Source organism: Pseudorca crassidens, chromosome 6, assembly GCF_039906515.1.
Source record: "Pseudorca crassidens isolate mPseCra1 chromosome 6, mPseCra1.hap1, whole genome shotgun sequence".
Taxonomy (NCBI): Eukaryota; Metazoa; Chordata; class Mammalia; order Artiodactyla; family Delphinidae; genus Pseudorca; species Pseudorca crassidens.
Genome location: NC_090301.1, coordinates 126115022 through 126141076, shown reverse-complemented (window position 1 = coordinate 126141076; position 26055 = coordinate 126115022). Strand labels below are relative to the sequence as shown.

The 26055-nt window shown below is 38.0% G+C and overlaps 1 pseudogene; it reads right to left on the bottom strand.

Annotated features, from left to right (window-relative positions):
* Nucleotides 1–23437: 23437 nt before the first annotated feature.
* LOC137225929 (NADH dehydrogenase [ubiquinone] 1 beta subcomplex subunit 2, mitochondrial pseudogene) lies at nt 23438–23870 on the bottom strand (annotated as a pseudogene).
* Between the last annotated feature and the right edge of the window lie 2185 nt (nt 23871–26055).

Here is a 26055-nt window from a genome sequence, read left to right as displayed (position 1 = left end):
GGCAAGGGGGTCGAGGTCTTGTCAAACATGGAAGTGTTAACAGTTATGATGTTTTCCCTTATGTAAGTTATGAGGTTATGTAAATTAAACAAAGGTGAAAATGATTCTATGGTCCTCAGCTTTCTGTCCTCTTCTTCCCCCAAACCCACTCCTATTTTATGCTTTGGCAATGTGGAAGTACCTGTAGAACTCAGATTGTGTTTTCTTCCTCTTTGGCACATGCTATAATTTCCATCAGAGAATATTCCCCTGCATTTGGAAAACATGTCATTCTTCACAACCCAGAGCTGGCTCATTAGCATCCTTCCTGGATATCCTATGCTTCTTCCAACTTTCTGTGGAGGACATGGCTCCTTGCCTACACAATAGCTATTATCCCTTCTATGTTGATGGGATAGTTTTGAACTATGTCGACTTAGCTAAATTGGAACTGCCTTTCCCAGATTTCTTTGTGTATGGTTTTGGATAAGGGTTCACCAGAAAATGACCTGTGTAAGATTTGCAAGGCAGAGGTGAAGCAGTGGACATTTTTTATGCATAGGACACTGGTGCTATACTCTCATGTGTGTAGTCACTGCCTATTTGGCTTACATTGTTAGATCATGGCTCCTGCAGTTCTACCAGACCGCCTCCTTCAGCTTCTCTGAGTTCTGGGCAGAGTGCATACATCACTCCTTGGCAAAGGGCACTGACTTTTCCCTCAGGACACCCATGTCATTAAGGTTGGAGGGAGTGAGAGGCATATGCAGGTTCCACTTTATCCTCATAGATTGCAGTTTGCCCTCATGCTCACTTCACAGGTTCTGCTTTGTCCTTGCAGTGCCCCATGTCACATCCACCTTTCTTTCTTGTCTGATGGCCAAGCTGGGTTTAGACTCAGAACAAAAACTGGACAAAAATACAAAAGCCTACATACTTTCATGTCTGAAATTGGGAATGGTATAATCCTGTTAATAAACCTCTTATTCTATATAACTTATAGTGATTCTGTTTCTGTGACTGAATCCTGACTGATGTACTTAGTACAAATCTTTGGTTTATTCAGTGTCAATGTGCTCAGCTACAAGACTAAATTTCCCACACTCCATTGCAGTAAGACTAGTCAATGATATGTGAGTAGATATCATTGGATGAGGCTTCTGGGAAATTGAGGGAGAGTGTTCTTTTTGTTGCTTGACCTTCCCCCTTTTCCTTTTTGGAAGTCAGATATAAGGTCGGAGCTGCAGCAGCTATGTTGCAACCTTGAGGAAGGAAAACACACACCAAGATCGTGAAGCAGAAGGAAGTGGCCTGGGTCTCTTTTGTCTTCCTACAGCTTGTATTACAGCCCTGGACAGCCAACTCTGGACTTCTTTATATGAAGGAAGAAATCTACAATTTAATGAAACAAACAACGATAATAAAGACAACAAAAACACTGGAGTTGGGAGTCTATAGTAGACCAGACATAATTTAGTATTGATTTAGCAAAAAATGTTGGCTTTCTTGTGAAATCACTTGTCCTGTAAAACATATTTGCATATATTATATGTGTCCCTCTGGCTAAGGTGGTGAACATGGTGGATACTGCATCCCTCATCTGTATCCTCAGCACCTGGTATTGCAGCCAGCGTATAGTAGGCATGCAGACATATCTATTGACTGTAACTGAACTAAATATTGATGAAGTTACTAATTCCCCTTGGAGAAACTGAAGTCCATCGAAAGAGGAAGCATTTTGCAAATCTCACACTGATGCAGCCTATCATGAATCTTGTTCTTCCCTATCCATATTTCCTGTATCTATCCTTCCTAGAAGAAGTCTAAAGTAATTACATTTTGGGTTCATTACAGGTTTTCACCTTATAACCCATTTATACTCCTTCTTTAGTGATGTTTGTGGTGTCCTTCAAAATGATATAATCAAAGATCATGTTTCCCTAGGTGGGCCAGAGTCTTGGGAAAAACAAGATCTGTGAGTGGCCTGGTAATAACCAGCATTCCACTGCCACCGTTTGCAGAGCTGAGGACACTAATGCCCTGGCTAAGTAGCTGAGGTGGCTTCCAGAGCACTTCTTCTCCTCTCCCTGCCCTAGAAACCTAAAATAAGCATCTCCCAGGAAAGGTCCAGGGACCTTCACTCAACCCAAGTTTCCTGGGGACAATGAGTAAGGAGATTGAACCCCACAAATATTTAACTTGTAAATATTTTCTTATTATTTTCATGCTTATAATGTCTTTTCGCACCCCAAGATTAAATAGCAATTTGCCTCAATAACTTCTAGTTTCTAACAGTTTCATTTTTCATACTTAATTTTTAAATAAACTAAAAGTTTATGTTGATACACAGCAAGAGGTAAGAATTTAATATTTTCCTAAAAATAATTGATGAAAAACTCTTTATTAAATAAGCCTCAATTATCCTTTGGAAGTTTTCTTTTGTGTATGATTAAAATATCTTCCCTTCCCTCCTTCCTATCTTTCTTCCTTTCTTTCCTTTCTTTCTTTCTTTCTTTATTTTCTTCCTTCCTTCCTTCCTTTCTTTCTTTCTTTCCTTCCTTCCTTCTTTCTTTCTCCCTTCCTTCCTTCCTTCCCTCCTTTCTTTCCTTCCTTCTTTTCTTGTTTCTTTCCTTCTTTCTCCCTCCCTCTTTTTCTTTCTTTCTTTCTTTCTTTCTTTCTTTCTTTCTTTCTTTCTTTCTTTCTTTTTCTTTTCTTTCTTTCTCTCTCTCTCTCTCTCTTTCTCTCTCTCTCTCTCTCTCTCTCTCTCTCCCCCTCCCTCCCTCTCTCTCTCTCTCTCTCCCTCTCTCTCTCTCTCTCTCTCTCTCTTTCTTTCTTTCTATTTTCCAGGTAACACATTTGTACTGTTAAAAATGAGAAAATACAGGTCAGCTTCTTTGACCCATCCCCCTGCACTCTGTATATATACTGTGGGAACAGAATCTTGAAGACTTTGATTACTGACAACTTTGAAGTTACTATTGCAGTTATTTTGTATATATGTTTTAAAACTTACTATGAAATTACAGCTTCTCTTCTTATATCCTCTTTATTTTGTCTCTTCACTAATATTTGTTGGATTAATAGTTGTGGGGTTAATTTTATGTGTTAACTTGTCTTGGCTACTGAGTGTCTTGATATTTGTTCAAACATTATTCTGGGTGTTTCTATGAGGTTGTTTTTAGATGAGATTAACATTTAAATTGTTAGACTTTGAGTAAATCAGATTTCCCTCTTTAATGTGTGTGGGCTTCATCCAATAAGTTGAAGACCCAAACAGAACAAAAACAGTCCTGTTCTGAGCAAGAAAGAATTGCTGGCAGCCTGCCTTCAGATTTTTATCTAAAACATTGGTTCATTCTGATTCTACAGCAAACTTCAGACTGGAACTGCAGCATCAGCTCTCCTGGGTTTCCAGCCAGCTGGTCCACCCTGCAGATTCTGGACTTGCCAGTTGCCATAATTGTGTGAGTCAATCCTTAAAGCGCTCTCTCTCTCTTCTATTTAAAAGTATTCCTATTAATTTTAATCTTCCAGTTATCCTTTACGTTTTTAAAGTATTTTTAAGGTGAAATTCATGTAAAATAAAATTTGCCATTTTAATTTATTATTATTTTTTTTGCAGCGGGCCTCTCACTGTTGTGACCTCTCCTGTTGCGGAGCACAGGCTCCAGACTCGCAGGTTCAAGGGCCATGGCTCACGGGCCCAGCTGCTCCACAGCATGTGGGATCTTCCCGGACTGGGGCACGAACCCCCGTCCCCTGCATCGGCAGGTAGACTCTCAACCACTGTGCCACCAGGGAAGCCCAAATTTGCCATTTTAAAGTGAACAATTTATTGACATTTAGTACAGTAACAATGTTTGCAACCATGATGTTTGCAGTGTGTATCTCTTAATCTTTATATGATGTATTGGTCTATAGAATTTTTTGCATATAATTTTTTCAAGGTATCTGGGTTATTAGTCTGTGTTGTTAAAATGTGGTGGGAGTTTCCCATGATTTGTATTCCACAGAATGGTTTGCATAACATAGGATATATCCATTTTATTTTTGAATGATAAAATAAAAGAATCTTTTGGCCCGTGAGATGTTTTAAAAGAGGTCATTGTTTGATATTGGAATATAAGGGCATTTAAGATATTCCTTAATTATTTTAGATATATACTATCGAGTTTTTAAAAATTAGTATATTACTGTGAATATCAGGCTCTTAACATTTTACTGTCTTCCAAAGTCTATTTTTGTTCCAGTCAGGTTTTAAATCAAAGCAGAACTATTATGAGTTATATAGAATGAGATATTCATTTAGGAATTAGATCTTACCCCATTGTGGGTGTTGGTGGAGAAGTCTTTGCAAAATGGTTGTCTGTATGTGGCATTGAAGTTGATCAGCCTGAACAGCAGGTGTGAAGAAAGGATGGCAATGCTCCAGCTCATAACAAGATGACACAGACCCTGCTCCTCTCCTCTCAAGATAAATACACTGGAAATAATGCAACAAGTAATTACAAAAGGTGTCTCAAAGGTGAAGAGAGGAGGGAATACTGGATACAATCTAAGGATTTGAAGAATGACATTGCATTGAGTGGCTGGGTTTTAATTTTATCTGCTATACAAGTCAGCCTGGGTGCAAGAGAATCTTATAACTTAAACATAGACGAGAAAAAAAAGGGGAGAAGGGAAGCAAGGAAATCTTCATTGAATGGCCAAAAGACCAGTACATGGAATACCCAGAGGGCATGTGATGGTAAAACTGTTACTGAGTCCGAGCTCATGCTGCTTGCCACACAACAGGTCAATGAATCAAAAGACAGTTGTTGGGGTAAGGAATAATGACTTTATTCAGAAAGCCAGCAGACTGAGAAGCTGGTGAGCTAGTGTTCCAAAGAACCATCTTGCCTGGGTTTGGATGCTAGTTTCTTTTATAAAACAGAGAGGAAGAAGTAAAGTAAAAAAGGTGATAAATTGTTGCAAATATGTCCTGGTTCTGACCAGACTCTGGAAGTGTTGTGTTAATTTCTTCTTTCCTGCAGCCCGTTCATGGGTGGGCCTGGTCAGGATGCTTCCTGTGAGCTAAACAACATATTTTAGCTTAACACTCAGGCATGGGAGGCAGGGTTCCCAGGGATGGGCCATTATGTATACTTTAAGCTATAGACAACATCCATTTAGTGATTAACTTATAGCGAAAGCAATAGAATATGAAGGTAAAAGTAGAGGCAACGGATCCAGTATTGAGTCAGATTTGTTCTTTCCTATTACAAAACCATCTATCAGGGGCAGTGGCAGCTGATCTGTTCACAAGAGCATTTCCGGGTGGAACCCAACAGCCCTGCCCCCACCCACTTGCTGCAGCTGGTTTGATCTGCTCAGAATTCGGAAGTCAGCAGAACACTGGAGGGCTTCCACGCCTGCACATTAAACATAAACAAGGTGACTGGTGCTAAAATAGCAGGTTTAACATAATATGATATAACATATTATATTGTAACATAATATCTGAAATATCCAGAATATAGTAAAAAGTCATACCAAAAATCAGGAAAATCATGACTTAAATGAAAAGGCAGTCAAGAGACACCACACTGAGATGAACTTGAGAAGTTGGTTTTGTCTGACAAAAATATTAGAGCAGCCATCACAGAATTGCTTAAACAAGTAGATAAGAATTCCCTTGGAACAAATGAGAAAAAAAAAAAAAAATAAGAGCACAGCAAAGAAACAGAACTTAAAGGAAAAGAGCCAAATAGAAATTATAGAACTGAAAAATATAAAACCAAAGTAAAGGACTTGCTGGACGTGCTCAGTAGGAGCATGAACATGATAGAATACAGACTGCATGGAAATAGGTAACAGAATGTACTCAGTTTGAACAAGACAGCAAACGGACTGAAAAGAACAATGACAACAAAAAGAGAGCCTCAGTGATCTGAAACCGTCATAAAAAATCTAAGATCTGTATCATTGAGTCCCAGAAAGATTGGGGAAAAAATGAGACATTGAAAGTGTATTTGGACAAATAAAGGATTAAAATATCCCAAATTTGGTATAAGACAAACCCACAGAATCAGAAACTTGACCATACCCCAACTAGGATAAAACCAAAGAAATTCATAGCAACACAAATCATATTTATTTTTTAAAATTTTTACTGGAGTATAGTTGATTTACAATGTTGTGTTAGTTTCTGCTGTACAGCAAATTGCATCACTTATATATATCCATATATCCACTCTTTTTTAGATTCTTATCCCATATGGGTCATTACAGAGTATTGAGTAGAGTTCCCTGTGCTATATATCAGGTCCTTGTTAGCTATTCATTTTGTATATAGTAGTGTGTATATGTCAATCCTAATCTCCCAATTTATCCCCCCACCCCTTTCCCCCTGGTAACCATAAGTTTGTTTTCTACATCCGTGACTCTATTTTTGTTTTGTAAATAAGTTCATTTGTACCATTTTTTTAGCTTCCACATATAAGCGATATCATAAGCTATTTGTCTTTCGCTTTCTGACTTACTTCACTCAGTATGACAATCTCTAGGTCCATCCATGTTGCTGCAAATGGCATTATTTTGTTCTTTTTATGGCTGAATAATATTCCATTGTGTATATGTACCACATCTTCTTTATCCATTCCTCTGTTGATGGACATTTAAGTTGCTTCCATTGGTGAGAGTTCTGAGTCCAGGACACTGGGCTGCCAGAAAATTCTCAGACCCAGGGAATATTAATTGGTGTGTGCTCTCCTGGAGGTATCCATTTTGACACCAAGACCTGGCACCACCCAGCTGCCTGCAGACTCCAGTGCTGTACACCTCATGCCAAACAACGAGCAAAACAGGAACACAGCCCCACCCAACAGCAGCCAGGATGCCTAAAGTCATATGAAACTCACAGACACCCCAAAACACACCACCTGATGTGACCCTGCCCATCAGAGGGAAAAGACTCAGCTCCACCCACCAGAGTTCAGGAACTAGTCCCTCCTACCAGGAAGCCTACACAAGCCCCTGGAACAACCTCACCCACTGGGGGGGCAGACAATGACCCTGCAGCCCATGGAAAGGAGACCACAAACACAGAAAGTTAGACAAAATGAGATGATAGAGAAATATGTTGCAAATGAAGGAGCAAGGTAAAAACCCACAAGACCAAACAAATGAAGAGGAAATAGGCAATCTCCCTGAAAAAGAATTCAGAGTAATGATAGTAAAGTTGATCCAAGATCTCAAAAATAGAATGGAGGCACGGATTGAGAAGATACAAGAAATGTTTAACAAGGACCTAGAAGAACAAAACACCAAACAATCAGTGATGAACAACACAATAACCAAAATGAAACATACACTAGACGGAGTCAGTAACAGGATAACTGAGGCAGAAGAATGGATAAGTGAGCTGGAAGATAGAATGGTGGAAATAACTGTCACAGCGCGGAATAAAGGGGAAAAAAATGAAAAGAAATGAGGACAGTCTCAGAGACATCTGAGACAACATTAAACACACCAACATTCGAATTACATGGGTCCCGGAAGAAGAAGAGAAAGAGAAAGGGTCTGAAAAAATGTTTGAACAGATTATAGTCGAAAACTTCCATAACATGGGAAAGGAAATAGTCACCCAAGTCCAGGAAGGGCAGAGAGGCCCATACAGGATAAACCCAAGGAGAAACAGGCCAAGACACATATTAATCAAACTTAAAAAAATTAAATAGAAATAAAAAATATTAAAGCAGCAAGGGAAAAGCAACAAATAACATACAACTAACATACAAGGGAAAAGCAACACATAATACAAAGGAAAAGCAACACATAACCTACTAGATTGCCTCCATGTCTTGGCTATTGTGCTGCAATAAACATTGGGCTGCATGTATCCTTTCAGAATATTGTTTCTCAGGGTATATGCCCAAAAGTGAGGTTGCTGGATCATATGGTAGTTATAGTTTTAGTTTTTAAAGGAATTTCCAAACTGTTCTCCAAACTGTTCTCCACAACTGTTCCAAATTTAAAGGAATTTCCAAACTGTTCTCCAAACTGTTCTCCAATTTACATTCCCACCAACAGTGTAGGAGGGTTCCCTTTTTTCCACATCCTCTCCAGCATTTATTTTTTGCAGACATTTTGGTGATGGCCATTCTGACTGGTGTGAGGTGATGCCTCATTGTAGTTTCGATTTGCATTTCAAATAATTAATTAATAAATTAATTTCAAATTTGATAATTAGTGATGTTGAGCATCTTTTCATGTGCTTTTTGGCCATCTGTATGTCTTCTTTGGAGAAATGTTTACTTAGATCTGCCCATTTTTTTATTGGGTTCTTTGTTTTTTGACATAGAGCTGCATGAGCTATTTGTATATTTTGGAGATTAATCACTTGTTGATTGCTTTATTTGCAAATATTTTCTCCCATTCTGAGGGTTGTCTTTTCATTTTGTTTATGGTTTCTTTTGTTGTGCAGAAGCTTTTAAGTTTAATTCAGTCCCATTGTTTATTTTTATTTTCATTACTCTAGGAGGAGGATCAACAAGATATTGCTGCAGTTAATGTCAAAGAGTGTTCTGCCTATGTTTTCCTCTAAGAGTTTTATAGTGTTCAGCCTTACATTAGGGCTTCGATCCATTTCTAGTTTATTTTTATGTATGGTGTCAGAGAGTGTTCTAATTTTATTTTTTAACATGTAGCTGATTCCTCCAGCTCCATTTTTCTTTCTCAGGATTTCTTTGGGTATTCAGGGTTTTTCCTTTTTCCATATAAATTTTAGAATTATTTGTTCTAGTTCTGTGAAAAATGCTATTGGTAATTTGATAGGGATTGAACTGAATCTGTAGATTGCCTTGGGTAGTATAGTCATTTTGACAATATTAGTTCTTCCAATCCAAGAACATGGTATATCCTTCCACCTGTTTGTATCATCTCTGATTTCTTTCATCAGTGTCTTATACTTTCAGAGTAGAGGTCTTTCATTGCCTTAGGTAGGTTTATTCCTAGGTATTTTATTCTTTCTGATGTGATGGTAAATGGGATTGTTTCTTTGATTTGTCTTTCTGCTTTTTCATTGTTAGTGTATAGGAATGCAAGAGATTTCTCTTTATTAATTTTTATCCTGACATTTTACCAAATTCAATAATGAGCTCTAGTGGTTTTCTGGTAGCATCTTTAGGATTTTCTATGTATAGTGTCATGTCATGTGTAAACAGTGACAGATTTAGCTTTTCTTTTCCAATTTGAATTTCTTTTATTTCTTTCTTCTCTGATTGCTGTGGCTAGGACTGCCAAAACTATGCTGAATACAAGTGGTGACAATGGACATCCTTGCCTTGTTCCTGATCTTAGAGGGAACAATTTTAGCTTTTCACTGTTGAGAATGATGTTAGCTGTGGATTAGGACAAATCATATTTAAACTTCTGAAAACTAAGGAAATTACCCTAAAAGCTACCAGAGAGAAACAACATATTTCCTATGGAGGAACACCAATTCAAATAACAGCAGATTTCTCATCTGATAGTATGGAAGACAGAAGGAAGTGGCATAATATTTTTCATGTGCTGAAAGACAGCATTATTATTTGATGTTCTTATATATTTAAATTTTTTGGATGAAAAGTTAATTTAGTTATATTCATTCTACTTTTTTAATAGTAAGAGTATCTTTGGACTTGTCTTCTAAGTATAGTTTTGACTTTTTATTTTTTCTGTAATCTAAGTAGTCTATAGCATGTTTTTATTTATTCTTCATTTAAGAGTCTTTAAAAAATAATCACTAAAATAATTAGGTTGCTAACTTATAGTTTAATATTTATTTATTGTGGTTTATATACCTTTTAATTATATGATCAATTTTATTAATAATATATTATTGAAAATTATTTGTATACTTTATGGGTAAGTAAAATTATTTGTTTCTATAGAAGAATGCTTGTTAGAGAATCAATTTGCACTCTTTAAATTTATTTGGTCACCTCTGGAAGGATGAGTCACTAGAGAACAGAATGTGTTCCCACATACCATTATACAAAGTAGTGACTCTCTTTGGTTTAAAGTACCTGGATTATTTGGAGTTGGTCAAACTCTACTATTAAGGAAATATTAAATGCATTAAGGCTTAATAGGTTTCAGTTCTCAGATGTAGAGTGCTGAAAACCATATCACTCTTACCCTCACCACAAGAAAACCTGGACAAATTGCAAATTAATGACTTTTCTTGAGCTAATCAGAGAACACAGGTCATAAGGTGAATAGTTAACCTGAAATCTACAGTGAGAGACAGTACATTGCAAGGAGACAAAGCCAGATGATTTACCTGGACAAGAAATCATGGAATGCTAAATATGCCAGTAAGAAAATCAAAGTAGACATTTTAAATGAATTTCTGAAGGCCAATTGTGGGCTAACATGAGAGTGTGACAGACTCTAAGGACTGAAAACTTAGGGATCTTAACACTTTCTTGCAGGCTGTTTCTCCAGGAACCCCATCAGGCTCCCACAGGGAAGATTGAGGAAACCCCAGAGAAAACCACCCACCTGTGGTCTGGCCGGGGGAGGGAAACAGCAACCATAGTGAAATCTGCCCAAACCCATCAATACTATGAATGAAAAGCCTAAACTTCAGGGGAAAGGTACTAAAAACTGTAGCCTAAGGGTACTTGTGGCAACCCACTACAGCTAGGGGAGGGGGAGGAGGGTAAGGGAGGGAACAAATCTCTACCAATGGGAGAGGGGCAGGTATACATACTAGGTCCAGAATTCATCTAGTAGGGGAAGGATCACTTGTAAAGACCAAACCCCAAGATGAATGTTCACAGTGCCTGCCTGAGACTGAGGCTTAAGAGAAACATCAGAAAACATAACCACACTATGTTAACAGACATTGGGTTAAAATAACAACTAGGAAAGCTAAGAGAATCAGACTGACTGTAAGGGACAGTATAACAGAAGGACCCCAAACCAGGAGAGAGAACTACAAGGAAGCAGAGGGATTTGAACCTTTAGTGTACTTAGAGTAACCACAGCAACCACGAACTTTAAACCCAGCCCAACTGTGTTTGAACTTGATTAACACATACCCCTTTATCAAAAGCTTAGCAGAAGAGAAGTTACACTCACTCTAAGTATAAAAAAAATATTTACTTCAGTATGTACTCTTCTCTGTAACAGGTCTAGATTTCAGGAAAAAATGAAGAGGCATACAAAGGAGCAAGGACAAGTAACAAAGATCAGAACCAGACTTGGATATGGCACAGGTGTTAGAGCTATAAGACAGGTCATTTAAGATAACTATGATTAATATTTAAATAGAAAAGGTAGAAAACACGCAAGATCAGAAGGGTAATTTCATCAAGATGGGTAATTTCATCAAGAGATGGCAACTATGAAAATCACTTGGAAATGTGAGAAATCAGAAGCACACACCATTTCCCTGAAGAATGCCTTCAATGGGCTTATCAGTAGACCTGACACAGTTGAAAAAAACAATCAGGGAACTTGAAGACAGGTCAATAGAAATTACCCCAACTGAAATACAAAGAGTAACAAAGTAGAAAAAAATGGGACAGAGCATCCAAGAGCTGTAGGATAATATTAAATGGCCTTACACAAATTAGAATCCCAGAGAGAGAAGAAAGAGAATGGGTCTGAAGACATACATATTTGAAGAAATAACACAGAATGTTCCAAAATTAGTAACATACACTAAACCAGAGATCCTTGAAGTTCAGAAATCAAGAATAATACAGAAAACAGCACCTGGCCACAGGCACAACATATTTCAAACCTCTGAAAATCAAAGATGAAGTGAAAATTTGAATACAGCCAATGATTCAATGGGTAGATGCTGTCAGAAGCCACGTTCCCAATTCTCACCAATACTCATGACAACACATACATAGGCCTTTAAGTTCTGATAGTTCAAAACCCTCTAGAAGACATTTTGGAGAATAAGGTATCTAGATAAAGGCTTTTTTATTGATTTTAATTTTTTTAAACATCTTTATTGAAGTATAATTGCTTTACAATGGTGTGTTAGTTTCTGATTTATAACAAAGTGAATCAGTTATACATATACATATACCCCATATCTCTTCCCTCTTACGTCTCCCTCCCTCCCACCCTCCCTATCCCACCCCTCTAGGCGGTCACAAAACACCGAGCTGATCTCCCTGTGCTATGCGGCTGCTTCCCACTAGCTATCTATTTTACATTTGGTAGTGTATATATGTCCATGCCACTCTCTCACTTTGTCCCAGCTTACCCTTCCCCCTCCCCATATCCTCAAGTCCATTCCCTAGTAGGTCTGTGTCTTTATTCCCATCTTGCCCCTAGGTGCTTCATGACCTTTTTTTTTCTCTTAGATTCCATATATACGTGTTAGCATACGATATTTGTTTTTCTCTTTCTGACTTACTTCACTCTGTATGACAGACTCTAGGTCCATCCACCTCACTACAAATAACTCAGTTTCGTTTCTTTTTATGGCTGAGTAATATTCCATTGTATATATGTGCCACATCTTCTTTATCCATTCATCTGTCGATGGACACTTAGGTTGCTTCCATGTCCTGGCTATTGTAAATAGAGCTGCAATGAACATTTTGGTACATGACTCTTTTTGAATTATGGTTTTCTCAGGGTACATGCCCAGTAGTGGGATTGCTGGGTCATATGGTAATTCTATTTTTAGTTTTTTAAGGAACGTCCATACTGTTCTCCATAGTGGCTGTATCAATTTACATTCCCACCAACAGTGCAAGAGGGTTCCCTTTTCTCCACACCTGATAAAGGCTTTTTTGAAAGAGAGCTTCCAGAACTCAAGGGAGAAAATTTGTCTGTGACTTTGAATCCCCTGTGTTAGGATCTCTGAGTCCAACCTAGAAGACGTTTCTGAGATGCCTGAGACCACACATCCAACACTGTCTATCTCCCTTGAATAACAAAACACCTTATCCTTTGCATTTTCTATTTTATTTCCTTTCTTCCTATAATGATGTTTAAATTAGAATGCAATACATAAGAAAATTGCACACATCATAAGTGTTCAAAGTGTTATCATAAAGTGAATATGTCCATACAGCCAATATAGGAAAGAATACTACCATTGTTCCAGAACCTATCACTAACTTCTTGCCCCCATCACTAACCTCTCCATCCTCCCAAAGGTAAACACTGTCCTGAACAAACACCATAGATTAGTTTTCCTAATTTTGAACTTTATATAAATGTAATAAGTCAGGATTTACTCTTTTGTGTCAGGCTGCTTTTGGGGAATGTTTGTGAAATTTACCTATACTTCAGAGTAGTTTTATTTTGTTCATTTTCATTGGTAAATAGTATTCCATTGTATAAAAATACCACCATTCATTTATCTATCTTTCCACTTTGGGGCTGTTTCAAATAATGCTTTTAAGAACATGTTTGAACAAGTCTTTTGGTGAACACAATTCTGCTTCTGTTGAGTACCTACCAGGGGTGAAATTTCTGTCATATGCTATGCAGGTGCTTCGTTTTAGTGAAGTGTCAAACAGTTTTCCAAAGTGACTATATCAGTTTACATTCCCATCAGGAGTGAATGAATTTTCTACTTTCTTTGCAAATATGCCAATTAAAAAATAATTTCAGCCATTCTGATGGGTATGCAGTGATATCTTATTGTGATTTGTTAAACTTTCCTGATAACTAAAAGGTTGTAAAATTGTCCAACAGGTATGAAGTATTTAAAGAATGTTTATTAAATAAACTATTAAAGAGCACAATGAATGAAGTACAAGGAAAGGCATGGCTTCAATTAAAATTATACATACCCTGTTTTGTGGCAGGAGAATTGCTCTAATCATTGAGTCCCATGGTCCCATTTATGTGAAAGTAGATCACCAATGGGGCTTAGCTTTGTCTGAACCTGCCATTCATCCTTCAGAGCCATTGCAACCAGTCCTCCTCCTTACATGGGCTTGAGGACACCGGGCCCCAGACTTCTCAGACATTGTGAGTTCTTCAGCTCTGTCCTTTTGTCCGCACCTACTTGTGTAGTTGACATATGATGAAATAAGACATAGGAACTAGCCCTCTCTCTGTGCAGTGCTGGCACGTGTGTTCCAAGTGAGCACACTAGTTGAGGCCAACTGGACCACTGGAAGCAGCCAAGAGTGAAGAGTGCCAGGGATCAGCTTAATGAAGCCAGTGTTTCGGGGGCACACCAAGTGTCATAACTGAGGAACTCAGTGTGATTATCAGTCTCAAAGGGCAGGGTCCTGGAGAGTATCAAAGCCAGGCATTCCAGATCTATGAGCACAAAGGGAGCCAGAAAATATTTGATGTGCTGGGTGGAAGGTGGGCAGGCTGGAGAAGGGAGAAGACCCTTTTGTGCCACTGTCCTCAGCAGAGTCTTATGCTCGTGAAGCTCAGGGGCTCCCACTCATGGTCCCACTCACTGTATCTCACCTTTGTGCCCACGTCATCATGATGAGAGTGTCTTATTTCTTCTCTGATGCTTGGTGAGTCTGTTACTGAGTTCTATGATTTTCCTTGAAAGAGGAAAACATTGTTTCCTCAGAATGTAATCACTAGTATCAGAATAGTGTAGGCAGTGGTTGATTGTAGTTGACATATGTAGTGACACTAGCACTGCCTTACACCTAAATGCTGTATTTCTTTATTCTCGCTCTAAATTAGCATCCTGTAGATACTCAGGTAGCAATTAATACATTAGTTAATCTAAGGTATACCTAAATGAAAAGATTTATATTTTCTGATTTATAATTACAATGATGACCACATGAAAACCAAGCTTCTCTTTTAATTATTTTCTATCTCTCTCTCACTTTTTTGTCCACAAGAGACAGCTCAGTGACAGAAAGAATATAAACTCCATAGTTATTCACACCTGGCTTAGAATCTTTGCTCTGCCAACTACTAGCTTTATCATCTTGTATAATTTAAACTGTATCTGAATTTCTTTATCTGTTGATGTATATTATAATACCTGTGTTCTAATGTGGAGGAATTACATGAGATGTTAAAGCAGCCAGCATAAAATTAGTGTTCAAAATAGTAATTCATCCTCCTCCTTTCTGCTTTGGGGTCTTATTATCATTCCCAGTTGATGGGTGAAAGCCTTCACCACTGAAAGGAACGATGATCCACTAATAGTTTTAGACACTTAACAGGGAAATTCTGGAACCCAATCTGTTAATACCAGGTGAGCTTCAGCCTACATATATTTTTATTCTGCTACAAAACTTCTAGTCAATGGGGAAATTTAAACATACAAAGTAAATCCAATGTCAGAGAAAAAGCAATCCCTCAGTCTTGTTGCTTCATTCTTGAACGATTGTAATGTCTTCCAGAGCATGGCCTTACTTTCAGGCTTTTCCTCTATGCTGCGCTCACATCTCTACCAGATTAATATTCCTCTAGTTTTCTTCTCATAGTCCCTCTTCTTGTTCACAATCTTTCAATGGTTCCCTGTGCCTAAGGATAGATGTTCCAACCTGTTCACTTGCCATGTGAGGACTCTTCATTTGGTCAACTCAACTTTCTGCCTTTATACCCCATCATGTTTTATTAAAATATTCTGGTTTTGCAGGAGTGAAGACTCTGACCCGTGACCACACATTTAATGTTCCTATTTCATTGTCTTTGCTAATGTAATGTGTGGCAGACCCTGAAATTTTCACACTCCATAGATAGTGTTCCTCACCTGACTTTAACCTTGGCGGGTGTCAGAGGTAGCTAGGTGCTTACTTATAACAGTAGCTGGATAAATGGGTTCTTGGATCAAAAATGTTTGCAGGGAATGACTGAACCTTAAAAAAGGTCACAATTGTACTGTTAACTCAAACAGTTATTACACAGCAAGCTAAATACCAGACGTGTGGGTAATTAATGGAAACTGAACTCCTTCTACTTGGTATTTAGTGGAAATTCTTGATCACCGTATCAGGGTGACAATAATCACTTTATTCCTACCTGGACCCTTTTCTCCATGTATTTACCTCATTCTGATAATTCTCTTCTATGAGTCCTTTGTGATTACGAATCTTCATGACTATTGTCTTGGCATTCTTTCTAGTTAGAATTTACATGTTAACAGATTTTACATTTTAACAATTCTTGTTATTAATAGTTACATTAAAGCAATTCACATTGAGTTTGAATTTTGTAGTTCCTGTTTCTGCCAAGGTTTCATCAAGTAGTATATGTTTATGAAGCATGTACGTAGTAAACAGAGTTTTCCAATTTAACCCACGATTAAAACTAAAACCACCAGGAACAACTTATGTACCCTTTTTGCTCATCTTTTCCAGGTTATAATTAACAACTCCATTTGGGGGGACAGCATGCAGAAAGCTTGCTTAAAAAATGAGTTGTGCTTGGACCTAATGGCTAGGGACCGTTAATTTCTTGCAGTCTCTGTGGTGGCTGTGTAATAGGGAAGAACAAATCTGACTCCGTATTAGATCTGTTCCTTTTACTTTAACCTCTGTGCTCTGTTGTCTGTGCTGTCATGCTGGCTCTGCACCTTTCCTAAAAGAATGTTGCCTATAGCCTGAAGTATACAGGATAGCCTATTCTCAAGGCTCCGACCTTAAAGAGTCCATTCATAAATAAATAAAACGTTTCAGAACAGAGAATAACATTTGTCTTGTTCGAGGTTTACAGGAACATCTTGACCTGAGCTATGTGGACAGCTGGAAAAACAAAAGATTCCTACACCAAGAAGGTCGTAACAACTAACCACACCCTTCCCTCACTTTGCTTTGCCAAAACCCTTCGAGGAGTTTGGGGCTTAAGCCACTGATCTCCTTGCATGGTCCTGCAATAAACCTTTCTCTGCTCCAAACTCTGATGTTTCTGTTTGTTTGGCCTCACTTTGCGTGGAGCACATGAACTTGCTTTTGGTAACGGGTGGTTGGAGAAGTTTTCAAAGCTGCTGCTCCAGCCAGTCTCTAGATGTCTGAGGTAGTTTTCTCACTGTGTGCATCCCGGGAGGTATGCAAACCTCCAGGTTACTAGTCAGTAGGATCTGTGGGAAACAAATGTAACAATAGGTTGAAGGCTTCTGAAATACAATTTTAAAAAATAGACACTGAAGAACCTTGTCATTGAGAATGTAGACAGTAGTCTGAATGCTCTTACTATGTTTTGCACCTTGTAAATTTAGTTGTTAATTACATCATTTGGTAATACTGTTAAAAGAGTTTAATGAATCCTTTCAGCAGCAATGAGCTCAAATATTAAAATAAATGTTTGATGACAAATTAAGTACTAAAATTAGTCTCTCAATAATGTTAACAAACATGCACAAAATGCAGACATAACAATTATGAGGGCTATATTAACAACCACATAAAAACTAGGGGAGAAATCAGCAGATAATGCATCAATATCTATTTCAAAAGTAAGATCTTATTTTAAGAAGACTGCCTTCAAAGATGATGTTTTAACAAATGTATCTTCAGAAGGAACACTTATTACTCAATAAAGCACAACTTTTCATTTAGATCAGTTGACTCATTTTCCAAAATAATATATTTTAATTCTAATATTTCTTGCATACATGCTAAAGGAAAAGTGATTGATGAAAATGAATTGGCTCTGTTATGAGAAAAACTTTTCTATCAGTTGAATAATATGAAAAACAGAGAGAATTTCTAACAAATAAGCCTATACCAAAAGGAGAAATCTAAGTGAAAAAAATTTTAAGCACAAGGATAATGATCCCACAGGGAAACACAGAACTGCAGGAGAAGATAAAGAACAATAGAAAAGGATATAAAAAAGAAACATGTTTTGAGGTTTTAGAACTATTGGAAAAAAGGTAAAATTACTAATTTTTGTTAAAATAAGTCAAGAATGCCTATTAGAATATCTAGGATAAATTCTGAATGAAAAATGAAAGCATGTATAAGTCATAAGTTAATAGAAAAAATAATAAAAATATCTAATTTATTTAGAAGGTAAACAGACAAAAGGGAACATTAAAGAGGTATATAGAAAACAAATAGTAAGATGATAGATAATAGACCAAATGTGTCAATATTTATATAAAATTGTTTAAAAAGTCTATATAAAATAGCATGCTCTTCAGAAATGACTAAAGAAGGGAAATTTGATAACTTGGAGATTATTGATATTAAAAATTTTTTTTGTTCTGCAAAAACCCATGTAGAGAGGATGAAAGACAAACTACAAACTGGGTGAAAATATTTGAAAACCACGTATCCAGCAGAGTACTAATACATATAATATATAAAGAACTCTAAACATTTAACAGGTTAAAAAATAAATTAGAAAATGACAAATACATGAACAGAGATTTCACCAAAGAAGTATACAAATGGCAAATAAGCCCATACTATGATGTTCAGCATAATTAGCCACCAAGAAAATGCAAATTAAAACCACAATGAGTTATCAGTATAGATATATCAGATGGCTAAAATAAAATTTAAAAAACTGTGGCAACACCAAATACTGGTGAGACTGGGGACTCCTATATTACTGTTGGAAATATACTATGATCCATCATTCTAGAAAACAGTCACTCAGTTTCTTGTGAAATTGAACATACAATTACCATACGACCAGCAGCTGCCATCTTGGGAATGAAATAAAATAAAATGAAAACTTAGGTTCACACAAAAAAATCATGCATGAATGTTCATGGCAGCTTTATTCATAATAACCAATAGCTGCAAACAGCCAAGCTTTCCTTAAACAAGTGAATGGTTAAACTATGTTAAAGGCTTACCATTAAATACTGTTCAGCGATTAAAAAGAATGAACTTGTGATAGGTGCAACGCTGGGTGAATCGTCATGGAATTTTGCTGGGTGAATAAAAAAGCTAATTCAAAAATGTTACATACTGTAAGATTCTATTTATGTAACTTTAAAAAAAGACATCATTTTAGAAATGAAGAACAGATTTGCTCTTGACAGGGTTTAGGGACAGGAGGAGTGTGGGTGTGAAGAATGTGAGTTTGGTTATAAACAGGCACCACCAGGGATCCTTCTGGTGATGGAGCTGTTTATTTCTTAGCAAAACAACAAATAAACAGCTGTGGTGGTGAATACCCAAACTTATCATGTGACAAAATTATATAGACCTCAATACACACACCACTCAAAAGAGTACAAGTAAAACTGGGAAATGTTAATAAGTTTGGTAGATTGCATCTTGGCTGTGATAGTATACTATAATTTTGCAAAACGTTACCTTTGAGGGGGACTTTGTAAATTGTACACAGGATCTCTCTGTATTATTTCTTGTAACTGCATAGGAATCTTCAACGATCGCAATAAAATTTTTCAGTTAAAAAGAGGAAATAGTAGTAAATGTCATGAAAGATGTTCTACTTCTCTACACTAGGGGCTATATAATACTATTACTATAAATGAAAGAAGAACAATATAAATGGAGGGGGCATATCATGTTTATGGAAAGGAGGACTTGATATTGCAAAGATGTCATTTCCCCCCAAGTTACTCTATCCAAAGCAATCTTAATAAAAATCCCAACTTGTTTTCAGAAAATTGACACACTAATTCTAAAATGTCCAGGAAAATGCAAAATGCCAAGAACAACTTAGGCAATCTTGAAGAGCAGAAGGAATATTCTGGAGGACTTGGAACATCAGCTATTAAGGCATTTTAAAATTGCAATAATTAAGACTTTGTCCTAGTGGTGAAAGAACAGACAGATATATTGGAAAAAACATAGGGTCCAGAAATGGATACACACATATACCATCATGTACTTTATGACAAAAGTGACACTCCAGTGTAGTGTATAAAAGTTATTTTTAACATATTGTATTAATTGGCTACCATGTGGAAGAAATAGTGTATCTTGACCCCCTACTTCCCAGCTTACACAAAAATCAATTTCAGTTGGATTGTTCATGTAAATATAAAAAGTAAAACTATAAAACTTTAAGAATATAACATAAATATTGAGATGGCCAAAATATTTTTTCTGTTTTTTCCGTAAGAGGGCTCTAATAGCACTTAGTTGTCTTTAACGTCATGGGAAACAATTTTGTTAGACTGTATGTGACAGCTGTCATATCAGCGTGCATTTAAAAAAGACATCAAAATTGGTGAATTTTTGTAGAGCCCTTTTAATATTGAGGATGGAAGAAAAAAGCAACATTTTCATTATATTATGCTTTATTATTTCAAGAAGGGTAAAAGCACAACTGAAATGCAAAAAAAGATTTCTGCAGCGTATGGAGAAAGTGCCGTGACTGAGCAAAGGTGTCGATGATGGTTTGCAAAGTTCTGTGTTGCAGATTTCTCGCTGGAGGATGCTCCAGAGTTGGGTAGACCAGTTGAAGTTGACAGCAAGCAAATCGGGACATTAATTGAGAACAATCAATGTTATACCACACAGGAGAGAGCCAACATACTCAAAATATCCAAATCAAGCATTGAAAATCATTTGCACCAGCTTGGTTATGGGCATAACTTTGATGTTTGGGTTCCACATAAGCTAAGCAAAAAACACCTTCTTGACCATATTTCTCCATGCGATTCTCTACTTAAACATAAAGAAAACATTCTATTTTTAAAACAAATTGTGATGGGGGATGAAAAGTGGATACTGTACAAAAAAATAATGTGGAACGGAAGAGATCATGGGGCAAGTGAAGTGAACTACCACCAACCACACCAAAGGCCAGGCTTCAACCAAAGTAGGTGATGTTGTGTATATGGTGGGATTGGAAGGGAGTCCTCCGTTATGAACTCCTTCCGGAAAACCAAACAATTAATTCCAACAAGTACTGCTCCCAATTAGCCAACTGAAAGCAACACTGGATAAAAAGTGTGCAGAAGTAGTCAACAGAAAATGCATATTCTTCTATCAGATAATGCAAGACCGAATGTTTCTTTGACGACCAGGCAAAAAAAAACTGTTATAGCTTGGCTGGGAAGTTCTGATTTATCCGCTGTATTCACCAGACATAGCACCTTCGGATTTCCATTTATTTCAGTCTTTACAAAATTCTCTTAATGGAAAAAATTTCAATTCCCTGGAAGACTGTAAAAGGCACCTGGAACAGTTCTTTGCTCAAAAAGAAAGTTTTGGGCAGATGGAATTATGAAGTCACCTGCAAAATGACAGAAGGTAGTGGAACAAAAGGGTGAATACGTTGTTCAATAAAGTTCTTGGTGAAAATGAAAAATGTGTCCTTTATTTGTACTGAAAAATCAAAGGCACTTTTTGGCCAACCCGATATATCTTCATGACTTGCTGGTAAGCAAGTATTCTTAAATTAGGAACAAAAGTGTTATTTTAAAAAGGGCTGAGGGCTTCCCTGGTGGCGCAGTGGTTGAGAGTCCGCCTGCCGATGCAGGGGACACAGGTTCGTGCCCTGGTCTGGGAAGATCCCACGTGCCGCAGAGCGGCTGGGCCCGTGAGCCATGGCCGCTGAGCCTGCGCGTCCGGAGCCTGTGCTCCGCAACGGGAGAGGCCACAGCAGTGAGAGGCCCGCGTACCGAAAAAAAAAAAAAAAAAGGGCTGACTACATTAAAATTGAGAATTTGTGTTTATCAGAGGATACTGTTAAGTGTTAAAAGGCCAGTGCATAGAACAAAGATTATATATAATATATACATCTAACAATGGTCATTTGTCCAAAATATATAATACACAGCTTCACAGGGCAAAAGACATGAGCAAGCTTTGAAAGGGCCATAAACTTGTGAAAAAGTGAAAAACCCGTTAATCGTCTGGGGAATGCAAATTAACACACAATAATTGTAGTTAGATTGTTTGCAAACACAGCCTCATTAATTTCTTAGTCTCAGCAGTCATGGCTTTTCTGAAATGAGAATTTGCTTTTCCTCCCATGAAAAGATAATGTCACTTTCCACAAGTACAACATGTTTTCATACAAGACTCCAGAAGACCTTGAATCTGAGATGGCCTTGTAACTTGCTTTGGCCAGGAGAATGTGGAAGAAATGATGCTGTGGACCTCCTAGGAATGCTGCTGCCACCATGCAAAGAAGCCCAGGCCAGCCCCCTTGAAGATGACAGAATATCTGGAGAGGGAGGCAGAGGCGACAACAACTACCAAATGTCAGACATGTGAGTGTGGCCGTGGTGGACTGTCTAGTACCAGCTTAGCCTCTGGATGACTACAGCAACATGAGTGTCCCCTGGAAAGACTAGCAAAAACACTGCCCAGATGACCACAGGCCAAAACTTCTGACCCATGTAATTGGCCCATGTAGTAAAATAGTGGTTATTTTAAGCCTGTAAGTTTTGGTGTATTTTGTTACACAGCAATCACTAACCGAAACAATGATACAGCACTACACACCCACCAGAGTTGCTAAAATGAAAATCAGAGACAATACCAAATGCTAGCCCCAAAGCAACGCATCTGTAACCCTTACACCCTAGTGGTGGAAATGCAAACTGGTACAGTCATCTTGGAACACCACTTGGCAGTATCTACCGAAGTTAAACATACACATACTAACTCTAAACATACACCATACTCTAAGCAATTCCACTCCTTAGTTACAGGCTCAAGATAAATGTATCCAAAACACGTGTAAAAATGTTTATTACAGCACTATTCATAAAAGAATATTTGGGATTAACCAAATATTCTTCTAATGTAGAATGGATAAAAAAGTAAATTGTGATACATTCTTACATTGTACAGCCACAAGAACAAAAAAAACACAACTACACACAACTATATGCATAAGCATCACAAACATAATTCTAAGAGAAAGATGCATAATTGCATTTATATAAAGTTCAAAAGTGAGCAAAAATAGTCCATGGTGTTGGTAGTGAGGACAATAGTTAAATTTGATGGAGGAATGAGGGGAAGCAACACAACGAGGCTTTCGGGGTGTTGGTAACACTCTATTTCTTGATGTGAATGCTGGTTACATGGAGCTATTTACTTTGTGAGAATTCATCAAACTGTACACTTATGATCTGTGCACTTTTGTTATACATATATGTCAATAAATTTACAAAAACAAAAAAAGCATAATGAAAGAGAATACATTCTTCAGAAAAATACTAGTGTCTTGGTATTAGAGACAGATATGACTAAAAAATTGGTTAAACAACATGAATAGAAACCAAGGATAAGAATTTAAGATACTATTTTACGATGTCCACATAATCAATATAAATTTTGGGGGGTAATTTTTGCTTCCATGTTAATTTATATAGATTATACATTTTTTTAAAGTTGTTTTTGAATAGGACAGTATGGTGGCTCCAACAATATAATACAACTAATTTGTACTCAATAAACAGTTATCAAACTTTACTTCTTTTTAATGTTTTCTCTCACTCTCAAAGTTTTCTTATTTTGAACCAAAAATTACATGATCACACACCTATCATGCTCCACCTGCTTTTTCATATACTAACATCTGGGGTTTTATTTCTATTTGCTGATGGTTGCTCAAAGTTTGCTCTCAGTTTTTTTTTTTTTTTCTTGACCAAAACACTTTAATTTACAACTTTAATATACAATATGACGTCTGTAATTTCTTGAAATTCTCACCTGGCTCTTGGAAAGAGTTGAGTCTACATTTTCAGTCTCATCATCAGGAAGGATACCTAATTCTTCATCTGTCCATTGGGAAGGATCTGGATATGGAAAGTGACCCAGCACGGCATCTGAGTCATGCCAGAATCGCCAGAGAATCCAGAACCACATGATTGCACTGAAGAACTCCACCTTGATCACCTGGGATCTGGTCAGCTGGGGAAACAGTCTGTACCGGGGCTCGATATGCACACCTCCCTCAGCATGACGGACTCCAGCGCCTTCTGCTACCCGCGCGCGGCAGCCCCTAAAGAAGTGGCCTCCAATGCCCGGGAAAGGCGTTTGCTGCGTCCGAGCCGACATGCCAACCCGCAACCGGACAGCAATCCCCAGGCCGCACCGCCGCCTCGCGTCACTTCCCTTGGCGCCCCGCCCAGTCTTAGTTGATTTCTAAATAGTTTTTCTATAAAAGTTTTCTCTGTCTAATAAATTTCCTGGCTAGTTGCTCCACTTTCTAAACCCAGATGTTTTGGGGTGTGCCTCGTCGTTCAGCTCTCCCTCTGGTTCTTAACTTCTCAGAATTCAAGTTTCCCTACAAATCTCTTGAGGAAGTTGCATCTTCCCAGAGAAGACTGGGTTCCGCCTCTTCCACTCACACACAACACTTTCTTTCGGTGTTCAGGGCCATTAGGAGCCTTGGCCTGAAGGAATCCTATGGTGGTCCGTAGACCAGGTGCTGTTGGTGCAGCCCATTCCCTGGGCTGGGAAGACCCTCTTCCCAGCAGAGCCTGGACGATTGTAGGATGGTGTAGGGCTCTACGTGTGGCCTGGTAACCTCCTGGGTGGCCTCCTCCCACCCACACCCAGTGGTCTCCTCACCATTTCTATGTGTAGGGCTGGCTCTGCCTCTGGTCACCTCTACCTGTTCCCCCCTGACCCTGAAGGTTCTGGAGAAGCCCCACCAACTCCTTGAACTCTGCCTTGGCCAATGTGGAATGCTCTCTCCCTCCTCTGACTGTCTTTGCCATTTGAACCTTAATGCATTTACCTCTTTGGTTTCTACTTATTTTTATCTGTGGGTTTCCTGTCTTACCAAGTTCCAGATTACAGCTGTGATTTGAGATAAACCCGTTTCAACAACATAATCACAACATCAAAAAGAATAGTTATATTTAGGGCTTAATGGACACCTGACACTATACTTGATTTAAAAAATAACCCTTATGCCAACTCTTACTATGTTGATGATACTGGTCATGGATGAGGGAAGCGGCCAACAGAGAGGCTCAATTACTTGCCTGGGATGTCTTAGCAGGATGTGGCTAGAGCTAAAATATGTACTCTAGTCTGGGACTCAAGCACACACCCTGTTCTATCCACCCTGCCTCTATTTAGGCCATGGCTGTGTCTATCATTTCTTTTGTTTTTATATTATAAATTTATTTATTCTGACACTAAACCTAGCTGACTGTGGTGAATTAATTTTTTCTCCCTGCATTGGTTCCTTTTTGTTGCTCAATACACCACAGCAGCCAACTGTTTGGCATCATGTGTTCAAAAATTTTAATTCCTGGATTTACATGACACCTTTTCAGAACTCAGATAACATACAACGAACTGACCATCTCTTATAGAATTAATTAGTAAAAAGAAAAAAACCCAACAAATGTGCACGTGTACAGGTAATGCTGCATATTAGAGGCGGAGGGCGGGGCTTTAAAAAAACCCCTAGGTGGAACCTGCCTCATACCACTTAGGTGGGCTCTCTGGGTGCAGGATCGGAGGTGTCCGTGTTACCGAACTCAGGTCCGGCTGCTGGCTGCTTGAAAATCAATCCCTAAGGGGCAAGTGTTGGTAGAAAGAAACATTGCTTTTAATCAGAAAGCCAGTAATCTGGGGAGAAGGTAGACTCATGTCCCCTAAAAACCAAATCCGAAGACTCTGCTCAGCCATGAAAGTTTTTAAAGGGAAAAGGGGACGTAATCTAAGTTAATCACTGAGATAGGGATCAAACTCGTAGCCATCCCCCACTACAAGTGCAGGTTTCTCTAATCCTTGTGATCTTGCTCTAGATGCTATGCTGTTCACACAGTTTGTTTAGGGGATTACTGAAGAAGAAGCTAGGGAAGAGATCTGAGCATCTGTTAATGACTTATTCTTCATGTCTACTTCTTTGATCAAGGAAAGAACCAACAGTTTAAGCAAGGTGTTGTGTGATCAAAAGTTTTGAAAATGTGCTAGAGCAGGAGATGAGTAGAGCATGGGGATGCCTGATTTAAGGTTGGTTACAATATAGCTCTGCTAAAGTGATAAGACGAAAGGGACCTCCTGCAGAGAGCTCTTTCATGTAAAAAACTGCTTGTATCCATTGTGCAAACAGGGGTGGGAACCACCTGGGGGGGTGTCTCATGGTAAACAGAAACTTCGTGCCTCTGGTATCATTTCTTTTTTTTTTTTTAACATCTTTATTGGGGTATAATTGCTTTACAATAGTGTGTTAGTTTCTGCTTTATAACAAAGTGAATCAGTTATATATATACATATGTTC